Raw genomic sequence first — 13,583 nt, forward strand, 5'->3', positions numbered from 1 at the left:
CACCCAAAGTGCTGGGATTACAGGCATGAACCACCATGCCCAGCACTCCTGTCTTGACAAATTGGCTCTGTCTAGGCAGCAAGCAAGGTAAACCCATTGGGCTGCTACACCAGCACTTTGGAAGCCTGAGGCAGGAAGATGGCTTGAGCTCAGGCATTCAAGACCAGCCTGGACAACACGGCAAAACCCCATCTCTATTTAAAATGCAACAAAAAAGTAGCCAGGCTTGGTAGTGTGTGCCTGCGGTCCCAGCTACCCAGGAGGCTGTGGTGGGAGGATCACTTGAACTTGGGAGGTGGAAGTTGCAGTGAACTGCACTCCAGCCTAGGTGACAGAGCAAGACCCTGTCTCAAATGAAAACAGAGAAAAAAAAAGTAAATATAACCCCAGGTTCTAGAGGGCCATAGGGAAGTGCTGGAATGGTGTGAGAGACTCCTTTTGCAAAGTACAATAGGGAAAGTCTCTGAGAAGAGAACATCTGAGCTCTAAATGATGAGACAGGACCTCAGTGTGACAACCTCAGGGAGCAAATTCTAGAAGAGGGATGAGCGTCTGCAAAGGCTCTAAGGGAAGAAGAAGAAGCACAGCATGTGAAAGAGACAGAAAAACCGTCACTGAGGCCAGACCATGGTGGGTGAGGAGGAAAATGAGAAAGATATATGTGCAGAACAAGTCGGGGGGCCAGGTCATGTTGGACCGCAGGCCGGGCCAAAGAGTTGGTATTCTATTCTAAGAGTAATAAGAGCTTTCAGGCTTTTCAAGCCTGATCTGACTTATGCTTTCAGGAGATAACTATAGCTTCTGTATGGCTACTGGGCCATCAAGGTACAAGACACTGGCAGGAACCCAGATGAACGGTGATGGTGGCTTGGATTACAGCTTTAGTCATGGAGATGATAAAGAGTGGCTGGGTTCAAGATAGATTTTGGAAGCTGCCCAGATAGAACCTGTTGATGCATTGGACTTGAAAAGAAAAAGAAAGAAGTCAACGGTGACTTCTAGGCCCGGTGTAGTGGCTCACGCCTGTAATCCCAGCACTTTGGGAGGCCAAGGAGGGTGGATTACCTGAGGTCAGGAGTTCAAGACCAGCCTGGTCAACATGACGAAACTCCATCTCTACTAAAAATACAAAAATCAGCCAGGCGTGGTGGTGGGCGCCTGTAATCCCAGCTACTTGGGAAACTGAGGCAGAAGAATCACTTGAACCCAAGAGATGAAGGTTGCGGTGAGCCGAGATCATACCATTGTACTCCAGCCTGGGCAACAAGCATAAAACTCCATCTCAAAAAAAAAAAAAAAAAAAAAAAAAAAAGGACGACTTCTAGTTTTTTGCCTGAGCAGCTAAATAAAAGAGAGGTTCATGGCGTAAGAAAAGGAAGACTAGGCAAGAAGTGGGTGGGATGAAGACAGGGAAGAAGTTCAGATGGCTAGTTTGCTTTGGATCATGTTAAGCTTGAGATGCCTCTTAGAAATCCAAGTGGACAATTCCATATGTAATTCTGGAGCTCAGATGAGAGGCTAAGGGTCTTCAACATATACATAAGATGACTTAATGGTCTTAGCAGCAGGGAGAGACAGAGGAGAAGATGTCCCAGATCAAAATCCTGCAGCGCCCCCAGATTTAGAAATCCACCAAGGAGAAGTACGCTAAGGAGTAAGTAAAAGAGTTGCGTCAGTGGAGGAATTCCAGGCAACGGTGCAGTCCTGGAAGCCTGGAGAAAACTGCATTTCCAGAAAAGCAGGGTGTTCAGCTGTGTCAGATGCTACTCTGAGGACAGGAAATTGACAGGAATTGACCAAGAGATTTAACAGATATGGAGGTCATTGTGGAACTTGATGGGCTAGAGCCAAAGAACTAATTGTAGCAGGATGATGACAAGAGTCTGTGAGAATGGAGGCCTAATATCAAGTCTTTTGAGAGGACATGCTTTGTTCAGAAGCCGAGCCCTAGAGCAGTAGCAGAAAGGGGATGTGAGATCCACAGAAGAACTTTTAAAGATGGCACCACATACAATACTGTATTATCTCAATTTTTACAATCTCACCATGCTACAGCTATTATTGTCCTCATTTTATGCATGAGAAACCTGAAACAGAAAAGTGAATTCCCCATGCATCAAAATTTTTAAAACCTAAAGAACAGCAAATGTTATTACTACACGAGACCTGAACTGTTTCCACCGGACCCTCATGACTCCCGATAAAATACAAAAGCAAAGGTTAAGTAGTTTTGTTTTCCTGTTTAACAGAATGATGCAGTCATATGCCAAGCAGCATGAGTGGCCTTGTTTTTATCTTTCTGTTACTTGTTGACTTCGAATCTTTAATTAAACACAGGAAGCTCTCTGTCACTTTTGAGTCACTGGTCGGTGTCTGCGTTGATAGAGCCTGAATTTGGTTTCCAAGCTGGCAGTCTTTCTTCTAGCTCTATCTCTCAAATCTTTCCTATGAAATGACACAACAAGTTTTTAGGTCATCAAAAGTTATTTTGCTGTTATTGTTGCTTTAACTCTTAAAATTGGTAACTTGGTAACTCAAGATTTCAAGATTTATCAAAGTTGGCAGTCTCTAGAAAGTTCAATTTTGTCTTAAACCATGACAGATTACCCTTAAAAGGAATAAACTCAATCATTTATTTTACTGAGGTTAAAAGACATATATGTACTAAGTGTCTGCTCTATGCCAGGAATGGTGTTAGAGGGAGGCTGGCAGAAAACACAAAATAGGCTGGGCACAGTGGCTCATGCCTGTAATCCCAGCACTTTGGGAGGCTGAGGCAGGTGGATCACCTGAGGTCGGGAGTTTGAGACCAGCCTGGCCAACATGGCAAAACCCCGTCTCTACTCAAACTTCAAAAATTAGCCAGGCGTGGTGGTGCACACCTGTAGTCCCAGCTACTCGGGAGGCTAAAGCAGGAGAATCGCTCGAACCCGAGAGGCAGAGGTTGCAGTGACCTGAGATTGCGCCACTGCACTCCAGCCTGGATGACAGCCCAAGACTCTGTCAAAAAAAAAGAAAAGAAAACACAAAGTTGCTAGTGCCCTTTCAGTGGTGTGACAGAGCAACCACTGGAGACCCTGGGAAAACAAGCCCAGAGAAATCTGCCAAGGGGCGAATAGTAACCTATTTGGTATGAGCTGAGAAAACTCTATTATTGAATTTATATGCAAAACAATCGATTCATTAAATACACTGAAGGCGATAGCGTTTTTATTCATTTGCAATTGTCCTAGAATTACAGTTTTTAAAAAGCGTGTTGAAAGTTCCTATATTTGTAGCTATTTTATATTAAATAATACATAGCTATTTAGAATAAAATATACACATATGCTGTGAATAGAACTAGTTACAGTAAATCATTTTAATTTTAGATAAAATTATATTATTATGTAAATGATGTAACACAATAGCATACATAATCATACTACATGTAATATTCTATTTATATTAAAGTTTTAATTTTAGATAATAAACCTAATCTGTTACTCTTAGAAAAATACACTATGCCAAAAACTGTTCGTGCTAGAATTGCAGCTGACCACGACTGCCAAATTCAGGTCCCTCTCAGCTGGTCTCTGGCTGAGGAGGGCAGTTCTTTTTTTGGGATAGAGTCTCGCTCTGTTTGCCCAGGCTGGAGTGCAGTGGCACAATCTTGGCTCGCTTCAACCTCCACCTCCCAGGCTCAAGCAATTCTCCTGCCTCAGCCTCTTGAGTAGCTGGAATTACAGGTGTCCACCACCACGCCTGACTAATTTTTGCATTCTTTTTTTAATAGAGACAGGGCTTCACCATGTTGGCCAGGCTGGTCTCAAACTCCTGACCTCAAGTGATCCACCTGCCTCCGTCTCCCAAAGTGCTGGGATTACAGGTGCCCAGCTGAGAAGGGCAGTCCTTAATTGCTCTGCACAACTTGCTGGTGTGCACTCAGAAATAGTCAACAGAGGTAGAATATGACAGCCAGGAGGCGTTTTACACTCCTGGTGCTGCAGAGTGGTTGCTGGCTCTGTAAGAAGCAGTGTACAGAAAGCTGAAGTCATTGGCTCCATGTTCCTGATTTGTTCTTATGGCATATTCATATCCAAGGAAGCTTCCTCAAGGTCAGCTTCTTTCTCCCTTTCTCTATCTCTGCTTTAACCAGAATTTTTTTTCCTTCAGTTCAAATTACCAACATTTAAAAGGGAAAGATTCTAGGAGGGATAACCATAAAATAATTTAGGGCTAGCAATGTATGTATGTATTAGTCTGCTTTCACGCTGCTGATAAAGACATACCGAGACTGAGTAATTTACAAAGGAAAAGAGGTTTAATGGACTCACAGTTTCACGCAGCTGGGGAGGTCTCCCAATCATGGTGCAAACGGAAAGGCTCATCTTACAGGGAGGCAAGCAAGAGAGAAAGAGGACCAACTGAAAGGGTTTCCCCTCATAAAACCAAAAGATCTTGAGAGACTTACTCGCTACCACGAGAACAGTATGGGAGAAACCGCCCCCGTGATTCAATTATCTCCCACTGGGTCCCCCGACAACACATGGGAATTATGGGAGCTACAATTCAAGATGAGATTTGAGTGGGGACACAGTCAAACCAATGTACCTTGGATGCATGAATGTATAAAAGTCCTCGTGTCCCAAACGGAGGGCTTTGAGAATGCTAAGATGCTGAGTTGACTGGCGGAAGTTTTCCTCTGCCCTTGGGAAAAGGAGGCAGGCTTCAAAGACAACCTTAGCTTTTTCACAAAAATGCCCTTTGTAGCTCCTGTTTCCTTGGGGATGGAAATATATAACTGAGAGATGTGACGGGTAGAATTGTGTCCCCCTAGAAAGGTATGCTGAAGTTCTAACTCCCAGTACTGCTGAATGTGACCTTACTTGGAAATAGTGTCCTTGCAGATGTAATTAGCTAAATGAAGATGAAGTCAGACTGGAGTGGAGTGTGTCCTTAGTCAAATATCACTGGTGTTCTTCTAAGAGCAGGGAAATTTGGACCCAGACACAGAAGGAAAAGGCCACGTAATGAAGGAAGCAGAGATTGGAGTTATGCCACTGCAAGCCAAAAATTGCCTGAGGCCAAAAGAAGCTGGAAGACACAAGGAAGGATCCTCCCTTAGAGGCTCAGAGGAAGCACAGCCCTGCTGACACCTTGATTTCAGACTTAGCCTCCAGAACTGCAGGAGCATTCATTTCTGTTGTTCTAAGCCACTCTGTGTTGCTCTGCGACAGCAGCCCTAGGAAACAAGCACAGTGTTAACCAAAAAATAAACAAACTTTGAATGCCAACATTACACAAAAGCAATGTGAGAAGTAAAAGGGAAACAAAAGTCCTAAGCTATTATACAATATCCTCGTGTTTCTTATTCTAGAGAGACGTTAAAAATGTTCTTATTTTCCACCACCTAAATGGACCCTACTTATCGGTTCAGATGGAAAAATGGACTTTGGAGATTGTGGGGTCAGTCTCCTGACTGTTTGTTCTAAACTCTGGGAACCAAAAAGGATTCACCTACAGTCCACATGGCCTCGGTTTTTATAAGAAATAAAATTTTAGCTAAACTCGGAACCATATGACAGATCGGTTGCAGTTGTTAAGCTGTTTTTTAGAGTATGGTTTTCTGTTGCTTGACTAGCAGTAAAACTGCTGAGTAAGAAACTGAAGCCATGCTCTCCTAACCCCATCCCGGGCTTTGTAAACACTCACTGGATTCTGGGAAATCACGAGACAGCAGTAAGCAGAATTCCATTTTACCATTTCTTAGTCATGCGAACTTGGGCAACTTATTTAACCTTTCTGAGTCTTAGTTTCAACATTTGTAAAAAGGACATGTGTAAACTCCTAATCCACAGATTAAGTGTCAACAGAGTTTGGACCAAGGACCCAAAACTGAAAACAAGAAGCGTCAAGCACCCCCACGTTTTCAGGCAGGCTTTTGGCCATTTCCACAAGACTTGCAGAGTTATCCCCAAACCCGTTTGCTAACGTTGCGGAATAAGCCAATTACTCCTCTCAAGATATAAAAGAGAATATTAAAGATGTGCTAGAGAGGCTGCCAGGGACAGTGTCCTTGTGGAGGATTGCTGGGGTGCCATGCAGTTCACCCTAATGGGAGGAGGGAGGTAGAAAAGGGGTGCCCTTCTGCAACCCACCTGCTTCAGATCAGAGAGAAACCAGAAAATATTAGAAAATGTTGGAAAACTTGAAGTGTGGAGAGCATGCATGGACTGGTGTCTCATTGGTGGTTTTTTGTTTTGCTTTGTTTTTTAGAGACAGGGTCTCACTCTGTCGCCCAGGCTGGAGTACAGTGGCATGATCATAGCTCACTGCAGCCTTGAACTTCTGGGCTCAAGCTATCTTCCTGCCTCAGTTTCCTGAGGAACTAGGACCACAGGTGTGCACCACCGTGCCTGGCTAATTGAAAAAAAAAAAAAAATTTAGAGAGGGGGGCTTGCCAGGTTGCCCAGGCTGGTCTCAAACTCCTGGCCTCAAGCGATCCTCCCACCTCAGCCTTCAAAAGTGCTGGGATTACAGGTAAGCCACCATGCCCAGCCTCGCTTGCATTTCATAAAAAGGCTGAAAGCCAGAGGCTGTGGCTGAGCTTCCCTGGAGGCAGGGGGAGGAGTGGGCTCTAGGAGGAGCTGGAAGCACCACACCAGGGGCATCACAGGGGTGATGACTTCCACGGGCCAGAGTCACCTTGATCTGGGCCAAAGAAAGAAAGAAGGAGACTCCATCTGAGAAGACCGTCTGGGGAGGAGGGGAGGTGGCAGCAGTAATCCCCACCTACAGGGAGTCAGAGTAGATAGAAGATGAAGGGGCCAACCCAGGAATGATCGTTGGTTGTGCCCAGTGGGACTGTCCAAGATCCCCACAAGAGGGAGCCAGGAGACACACAGTCCATATGTGGCCATGCGCCACACTTGCGTGGGCAGATTAGCCCTGCCCCAGTCAGAGACAGCCTTTTCAGCCCCTCAGCCCTTCTCCCCTCTTCCCTTGAATCCCAAAGGAGCACAGTAAGTTCGGGGAAAGGACTAGTGGAAGACAGATGAAGGGATAGGAAGGAAGTTAACTGTGGCCTGGCCACACTGTAGACCTCCTAGCTGGAGGCAGGATGCATCTAAGGAGAGGAAACACTATGGTGAACTGGATGTGGGTTGAGGCTGGGCGCAGTGGCACACGCCCATAATCCCAACAATTCGGGAGGCCAAAGCAAGAGGATCGCTCAGGGCTGAGAATTTGAGACCAGCCCGGCCAACGTAGCAAGATCCTGTCTTCATGTATTTACTTTTAAAATATTTTTTAAAAATAAAAATAAAAAATAAATGTGTGTTGGCATTTCAACTATGTATTAGATTTTTTAATATCTGAAAGTGATAGGTAAATCAGTGAACTCAGAAATTCATCCAAGGACAGAGAAGAACAATTCTTGGAAAAATACATGACATGGTGTTGAGGAAGAATCAGGTTGGTGTTTAGCATCTCTCTGCAGAGCCCACCTTGTACACAGGGTCCTGGGAGATAGTGGGAAAACGGGGAGGCCACACCACGGCAGAAGACTCTCTAGAGGCATGTCTCTGCCCTGCTCTTCCTAGGGAATTTTTGCACTTTTTCTTATGGAGCCTGGAGGTGGCTGATGAGTGATGGTGGCTGAACTGGTTCTGCAGAGATGGTCTGGCACCTGCGGTTGTTGAGCTTTGAAGCGTCTGCCAAATGCAAGGAGGGCACAGGAGAAGTCACATTTCATGCCCCATTGCAAAAGAATAGGATGAGTTGATGTGAGCTAAGTACTATGCACAATGCCTGGCACCCAGGAAATGGTATATGGAAGGTACAGCATCTTCATTTTACTACAGACAGAATGGATGCTAAAATTCATCCAAATCTTTCATTGTCTCTACAATCTGAAATTCCACTCTCTGGTTAATAAAGTTGTCTTTAAGAAAGCGGTTTTTCATTATGGAAATGAAAATCGTGAATAACACACTCAAGTCCAGCCTCAGTCCCGGGCGGATCCATTATGCAAAGGGACCCTGCCTTTTGCAACATACGACACACAAACCCACAGCGGGTTCCAGTCCCAATGGTGCACTTGTCTGACAGGATCTTCGCTCAGAAAGAAACAGTTGTCAGGTTCATGTTGTGGCCTAGCAGGAGTTTAGAAAGTTCCGTAAGGGAAAATAATGTAGACAAACTTTGAACCTGTCCCAGGTGTGTTGATTTGATGCCAAACCATGGATAGGTAACTTGATTCAGCTGAACCTCGTTAAAATAATGCTGGAAAACATTAACATTACCACAAAATTCTCTTTTATTTATTTATTTTTTTTTTTTTGAGAAGGAGTCTTGCCCTGTTGCCTAGGCTACAGTGCAGTGGCGCAGTCTTAGTTCACTACAACTTCTGCCTCCTGGGTTCAAGTGATTCTCCCACTTCAGCCTCCTGAGTAGCTGAGATTACAGGTGTGCACCACTACGCCTGGCCAATTTTTGTATTTTTAGTAGAGATGGGGTTTCACCATGTTGGCCAGGCTGGTCTCAAACTCCTGACCTCGGGTGATCCACCAGCCACGGCCTCCCAAAGTGCTGGGATTACAGGCGTGAGCCACCATGCTCGGCCCATTACTGCAACACTCTAAGAAATCACTAATAACCATGTCATTATGGAGAAGCCCAAACCTTCCTATTCTATTTAACTTGTACTAATTAGAAAAAGGCACTTTGATTGCTGTAACATAAGCCTATCACCCACTGAATGTAGAGTCCATCATTACTGGAATCTATTTTGATGAGCACCTGCTTTGGGGGATGGAATCCTCTATGTGAGGCCTCTTTCTGTCTAATAAGGGCTCTTTACCTTTTTATATGGTGATTTGGTGGCAGATGACAGTCAACATGTCTCTGAATCATCATGAATTTTTAGCATTATACAGAACTGGTTTAGAGATCAAAACTAACATCATTTTGTTACGATACAGGTGCTGTGTAATAAAAAGGAGGAGTCATTTGTAGAGCTGAGAAACCTTTTTTTAATAAGTTAGATTTTAGTCCAGGCATGGTGGCTCACTCCTGTAATCCCAGCACTTTGGGAGGCCAAGGCGGGCGGATCACCTGAGGTCAGAAGTTCGAGACCAGCCTGACCAACATGGTGAAACCCAGTCTCTACTAAAAATAAAGAATTCGCTGGGCGTGGTGGCCTGCTCCTGTAGCCCCAGCTGCTTGAGAGGCTGAAGCAGGAGAATCGCTTGAACCCAGGAGGCAGAGGTTGCAGTGAGGTGGTATCACACCACCGCACTCCAATCTAGGAGGTTGCAATAAGCTGAGATTGTGCCACTGCACTCCAGCCTGGGCAACAGAGTGAGACTCCATCTCAAAAATAATAATAATAAAATAGTGAATAATTTAGATTTTAATTCGTTCAACAAATATTCATCAAGGGCTTACATGCCCATAGATAAGTGTTGCAATAAAAAGCAGAATTTTTACATTTCTATTTTTTAAGGAAGGCATTTTCTGACATTTACGGGTAAGGATAGCCCAAGAATATTTTCACGTATCTTGTTGTTTCACAGCTCAAGCTATGGGAATGAAAATCTGAGTTTCTAAGGACTTCCCCGAGACAGCCTGAGACAGGGGAGGTAACTTCCACTATCTCCTAGGTAGGCAGTAGGTAACTAACCCTGCGGTGCAGAACCAGTGCTCTGAAAATGATCAGGAAAAATACCCCAATATCTACTGCTTCCTTCTAAGTGGGAAGATGGGGAAAGAATATTAGAAGAAAAAATCAAAGTGGATAATTATGAGAAAATTATAACGGTAAAAATAAAACATGAAAGATAGGAAAAGCAGCAGTTCTATATTATTAAGTCTTGTTATGGCAGTTGGTTCCTTTTATTTTCAAGTGGGTTGACCTGACATTCTATTCATTTTGACTTTAAATGCTAGAAGAGTACCTTTCAGCCAAAAAAAAAATTTTTTAAAATCAATGTGAAATTTTCATTGTTATAATTGAAAAGTTGGCCAGGCGTGGTGGCTTATGCCTGTAATTCCAGAACTTTGGGAGGCCTAGGCGGGAGGATCACCTGAGTTCAGGAGTTCGAGACCAGCCTGGCCAACATGGTGAAACTCTGTCTCTACTAAAAATACAAAAATTAGCTGGGTGTGGTGGCACGTGCCTATAATCCCAGCTACTCAGGAGGCTGAGGGAGGAGAATCATTTGAACCCGGGAGGTAGAGGTTGCAGTGAACTGAGATCATGCCACTGCACTCCAGCCTGGGCAACAAAGCACGACTCTCTCTCTCTCTCTCTCTCTCTCTCTATATATATATATATGAAATATGTATAAGAAATTTACATATTTTATATACGTATATATTTCATATACATATATGTGTATATATTCATACATGTATGTATTTCATATACATCTATAAATATATATTTCATGTACATATATGTGTGTGTGTGTATATATATATATGAAAAGTAACCATAAACATCTAGCGAGCTGCAGGTGGAAAGATAGAACACCTAAACAGATAAACAAGTGTCTAAAAATGTTGGCAATTGAGCAACCAAACAAAAGGCATCAGACCTCACCCTGATCCATATCAGATCTCAGAGTCATCTGTGGAATCTTCCTCCCTGAACTTTTTAAACATCCAATGTCAAATTCCTCCCCTCCCACATCCCCGTCCCTGCCCTCCCCATTCACGCACACCCTCTTTTCCCTGTCTTGCTGTGAAACTTGGCTTTTGCCATGCACCCAGTCCCCAGGCTAACCGCCGCCCCCAACACCACATTACTTTTGCTCTTCTCTTCTGGAATACTGACGTCCAAGCCTAACATCTGTCACGTGAAGCACTGCAATTAAATAGCCTCCTAACCAGCCCCCCTTTCTCTCTGTTCTGCTACAGAGTGATGGCTCAAAACCAAATCAGGGCATGGCATTACCTGGCTTTAAAACCACTCACAGTTCTCTCACCTGCAGAATAAAGACCACACCCTCCAGCATGACATTCAAGTTTTTTCTGAACCTGCCTCAGCAGCGTCACAGTGATGGCGATGGTGAGATCACACACACACATTTATACATTTATAGTGGGACACACTTCGTGATCCTCTGGAGTTCCTCTTTCATGTTTTAGCTCCCACCGTTGCCTCTGCCTGGATCGCTTTTCTCCTTTATCTGCCTGGTGAAGTCTCATCCTTCAAGTACCAGCTCCCCAGCTCCATTACTTCCTGGAAGAGAGCTCACGTCGAGCTAGAGTTGAGAGTGGTTCCTCCTGATGGCCCAACACAACAAGGCTGAGTAAGTGTGTGTGTCTACGGGCAGGGATGGCTTCTGCTACTCAAGAAAATCAAAGAAACAAGAGGATTATTTTTAAAATAACAGAAATGGAAACAAACTGAATGAATTTTTTAAAAGTCGCTGGAATGAAAAGAATGAAATGTGTCACAAAATAAAGAGACAAGATGATTTCAGGTCCTTTTTTATTTTCAAGTGGCTTCACATGCCATTCAATTTCACTTTAAGCACTGAAACAGCACAAGCCAACCTTTTATTAAAAAGAGAGAGAGAAAGCCATTTATTTCCGTATTAACTAGAAACAAGTAATGCGTCAGGTGTTTAAAAAAGAACCTGATTGCCTTAATATCATCAACAGTGCAACCTCTGGATGAGGGTGCAGGCTAGTAAAAATAAAAACAATGATTGATACTTTTTTTCTATTTTCTTAGCTACAGGGATTAAAAGGATTAGCTAGCTGATGGATTGGAATGTTAAAACTCTCAGAAAACATATTTCCCTAGTTACAGATACAAACAATGAAGAACACTTGTCTTTGTGTCAAATTCTAGTAAATGATATTCAGGTATATTACGAGGAAGTTAAAAGGTTTATTTCAATGCCAAAGGGGGAGCTGGTGAAGGAAACTGGTTGTAAACTATTAGAGTTCTCCTTTCCCATCTTCTGCAGGGAAGAAAACACATCAGTTCATTTTCCAAGCGCAGATCATCCCCAAACGTCATGTGCAAAATTATGCTTACCTGTCTATTAAGATAAAATGAATCGGCAGTGAAACTTACACTATGTTAAAGAGAGAACAGCAAAGATGAGACAAGGTATAAATTCTGAACCCGCCAGCTAAATATTACAGGAGGGTGTCCTTTTCACTTTGTAGGTCCTAGCTGAAACCTGTTGCAAAAAGGGTGGTGGAGAGTTAGCTGAAATCAAGATTCCTTGGAAGTCAATCCAAAATGGATTTGCAGAATGAGGTCTGCAAGGACAAAAGTCAAATTGAATCATGTCCTTTTATTACCTGGCTGGAAACTGGTCCATACCCCTCACCATTCCCTTGATTCTGTTTACACTAAGACATTTCTGGGCCTTTGCTACTCCTGACTCTGCCTGAAATGTCCTTCCCCAACCTCCTCTGACTCATAAAATCTTATAGATCCTTTATGACCCAGTCCAAATGTCACTTCAGTGACCCTCCCACTTTGGCCCCATGTCCCTGGAAACAGCCCTCTGCATATACTTTTATTACACTGTTTATCTCTTGATATCATGGCTGTTTCCTCCTATGCCTGTCTCTTCCTCTGAACTCAGCCTGTTCCATCTTTCTGAGCACCAAGCTCAGCGAGCACTCAAAGAATGCTTGATGAAAGAATGAGTAAATTAATGCATCAATGGAGATGAAGTTGCTGGCCTCAGACCTGCCCATGTCACCCCCTGTCTTAAACTCTCTAGTCCCAGTTTCCAGTATCCCTTTGTCATAAGGCAAGGCCATTAGATGATTTCTAAAATAACTACAACTTCAGGATTCTAAAGCAGTTTTCTTCTGTATCCGTTAATTATTGCTGCATGACAGTCCATCCCCGAAGTTAATGATTGACTATTTATTATTTTGCTATCATTTGATGTTCTTGTCTGGGCTCATTCATGAGACTACATTCAGCTGGCTGCAAATCAGGGACCAAGATGGACTTGTCAGGAGCCTTGGATCGAGCTGGCAGCTGGGTGCCTTGGTCCTCTTCCAAGCATCCTTTCCTCCTCCACACACTAGACTAGTTTTTTCACTTGGACAAGCTCCCATGCACAAGCAACTCTCAAGTCTCTGCTATGTCATACTTACGGGTGTCCCATTGACCAAGGCAAGTCACACGGCCAAGCCTAGTCATTGATTGGTGAATTAGATTCAACTTCTTTCTAAGCAAAGTGGCAAAGAATTTGTAGTCATTTTTAGTCTACCAGAACTTCATAGAAATCCTATTAATTTTCTTGTCACCACCATTGTAAATGGGATTTTTTTTTTTTTTTTTTTTTTTTTTTTTTTTTTTGCCTCTTCCTGTCAATATTTTTACCCTTACATTTAGGCCCTTATCTAATTTTATTGGTTAGTCCTTCCAGCTCAATGCTTAAAAAATAGTTCTGAGGCCGGGCTCGGTGGCTCACGCCTGTAATCCCAGCACTTTGGGAGGCCGAGGCGGGCAGATCACGAGGTCAGGAGATCAAGACCATCCTGGCTAACAGTGAAACATCGTCTCTACCAAAAATACAAAAAATTAGCCGGGCGAGGTGGCGGCGCCTGTAGTC

General features: G+C 43.6%; 1 long non-coding RNA gene across 5 annotated transcripts; it reads right to left on the bottom strand.

Moving 5' to 3' along the window:
- Positions 1-1,302: 1,302 nt before the first annotated feature.
- On the bottom strand, positions 1,303-13,299 carry LOC105491139 (uncharacterized). Of its 5 annotated transcripts, none has more exons than XR_011607238.1 (7): positions 12,307-13,298; positions 12,074-12,182; positions 10,971-11,333; positions 7,488-7,694; positions 4,869-5,224; positions 4,317-4,755; positions 1,303-2,445 (listed from the first exon to the last, which is right to left on the bottom strand). It is a non-coding gene; the product is annotated as an uncharacterized lncRNA (long non-coding RNA). The 5 variants fall into 5 exon arrangements; XR_011607236.1 differs by having other exon boundaries at positions 4,317-4,370; positions 4,594-5,224; positions 12,307-13,295; XR_011607235.1 differs by having other exon boundaries at positions 4,317-5,224; positions 12,307-13,299.
- Positions 13,300-13,583: the final 284 nt, after the last annotated feature.

This window comes from Macaca nemestrina, chromosome 8, assembly GCF_043159975.1.
Source record: "Macaca nemestrina isolate mMacNem1 chromosome 8, mMacNem.hap1, whole genome shotgun sequence".
Classification (NCBI taxonomy): Eukaryota; Metazoa; Chordata; class Mammalia; order Primates; family Cercopithecidae; genus Macaca; species Macaca nemestrina.